The sequence below is a fragment of the Penaeus monodon genome, chromosome 20 (assembly GCF_015228065.2).
Source record: "Penaeus monodon isolate SGIC_2016 chromosome 20, NSTDA_Pmon_1, whole genome shotgun sequence".
Classification (NCBI taxonomy): domain Eukaryota; kingdom Metazoa; phylum Arthropoda; class Malacostraca; order Decapoda; family Penaeidae; genus Penaeus; species Penaeus monodon.
This window is the reverse complement of record NC_051405.1, coordinates 44,115,306-44,117,680: the sequence shown is the minus strand read 5'-3', so window position 1 is coordinate 44,117,680 and position 2,375 is coordinate 44,115,306.

The window sequence follows — 2,375 nt, the reverse complement described above, 5'->3', positions numbered from 1 at the left end:
TTCCTGCGCACCATAATTTCGAAACCTATGAACTGCTGATCGAAACCTATGAACTGCTGATTGTACAGACAACCAAGATTTCGGAAATTATTGATGGTATGATTTATTTCTTGAGGTCTTGACTTGTATCAATCATCCTCTTGTTAGTATCTTGTTCTGTCTCCCACTTCGACGCAATGATGTGATTGTACAGGGCACGGTGAGTTCACAGAGTTCGAGCGCTCGAAATGAAGCAACTTTTTTTTTTTTTTTATCTCATAACCGATGGTGTGGGTTGAATCACTGCTACACCTCGGAAGATTCAATACTAAAAGAATTCACTCCTTTGCTCTGTCTCAGCAGCGACAGCAATGACAACAGTACCCTCTCACTGTTCACGACAACATGTATGGCAGATTCACTCTCAAAATCTGCAACAAAGAAAAGAGAAAAAGCATGAACACACCAGGAATGAAAGTGGTATCAGCAGAAACATAAAAAGACATGAGTATCTGATAAAGTTCATATCTCCGGATAGACTTACCTGTCTGATAGTCTTGCACCTCCAAAAATCCACTGTACCGACAATGGCAGTCTTATTGTCTGCTACCACATCTATAAAAAAAGAACCCCCCCCACTAATCCTCCATATACATCTTATTTTAAAAAGTCACACAACGACCATAAAAACGGTATCAAATGTTCGCAGATGCATAATATAAGCCAACCAAGTTCTTACAAAACTAATCAAACATAAATTATTTACCCCCAGCTTGACACACCCGTCGAATGTTGAACTCATTTTAACATAGTCTGAGAAGGACACTGTAGCATCCTTCAGATCTGACCAGCCTCTTACACGGAAAGGTCCAGGTGTTCGGCGGATCCTTCGGCCAATCCCGACGTCGAAAGCCACTGGGGGGACGGGGGGGAGGTCCACAGGGTAATTAGCTACCCACACAAAATCGCTCATATTCGCTTTTGCTTTAGAGATCTATCGCGAACTAGTCTCACACCGGGGCATTTTAAAGTTCCCATACAAAGATCTTATAACCTTCCTATCATTATATCTCAAATCATCCCGTGAAGAATAGCAGCGTAGAAAATTAATAACATGATCATATTAAGCTAATAGGACTATGTAAATGTCTGCTAATGCCAAGAAAACTCTTACCATAATACTGGTTGTTAAATCCCTGCAACCAAGGAGAATAGACATGAGGTTTGACCCCGTAAGAATCAGAGTAAGCAATGCAAGATTTTCCAGTAACTACTAATACATACGGTCCCATCATCGCTGGTCTGGGACGGGACGTAAGTACGCTAACCACAAAGAATTCATTATAGGTCGTACGATCTTTTCTAACAGGTACTTAATCAGCCAAGAAACACTCTCGCAACACACATCCTATCCTGCAAACAAATACCCGCTACCTGACTATAGTTCAATCTGCTCTGATATCTGTGACCACCCTACGATTGTTATCAAAATAAATTGCATTCTCCCACAAAAGATAACAATATTCTAGTCGTGCGGCTGTGATAATTCAATCCAGAGACCTGAGACTGAGATTTCCAGAAATCTCAATAGCTATCGTATCCTTTCTACAGCTATTCAGGTTGCAAATCCATTACGGTAATCATTTTGCCGTCCGTTCACACAAATCCATCTCTGTAGAGTGAATGTACCTTTTCCAACCCCAGCGTATTCAGGGAATGATAATATCTGAGCAATGACTTGGGAAACTCGTGCTTATATTGTATACATAGTTATTATTAATAAAAACCTTGCTCAAATGATGATGACCGAAATGCAGGGGATTCGTGTTATAATCTCCCGCATATGCCTTCATGTCCACCATAAAAAAGAGATAATTTTTCAGGAATCGTTGACCCCCTAGCATGTCAATAGCAAGTTGGGTCTGACGACTTGCCATTACACAAGTCATGTATAGCGTTTTATCAAATATATAACTAAGAGAGCAACGTTGTAGAGATTTGTTAAGAGCCTCTCGAGCCGAATATCTGGTCTTAGGTGTTGTTAAGCAACCTACAAGTCTCCATCTTCACCACAGGCTTCGAATCTCAAGTCTCCGGTGCGGCGTTAATAAGCATACCTGTCCGAGGTAAACTCAAGTCGTATTCTCATAGACACATTGTCTAAGAGATATATATCCATTGTTGCTATATCAAACAACAGCGGAGCCATAAAATGAAATCCGTTTCTTAACCTCATGCGTAATATATTTCTCTTGTGCACTTGCATCCGTAAAATAATCTTCCGCTTAGCTACTCCGTATGTTAGAATTATCGAAATAATACATATGTCTTCCTACTGTTTTCTTCAGTGACGGAGAAACACCTGACGAAAAATTATAGGATTTTATTCTACTTCG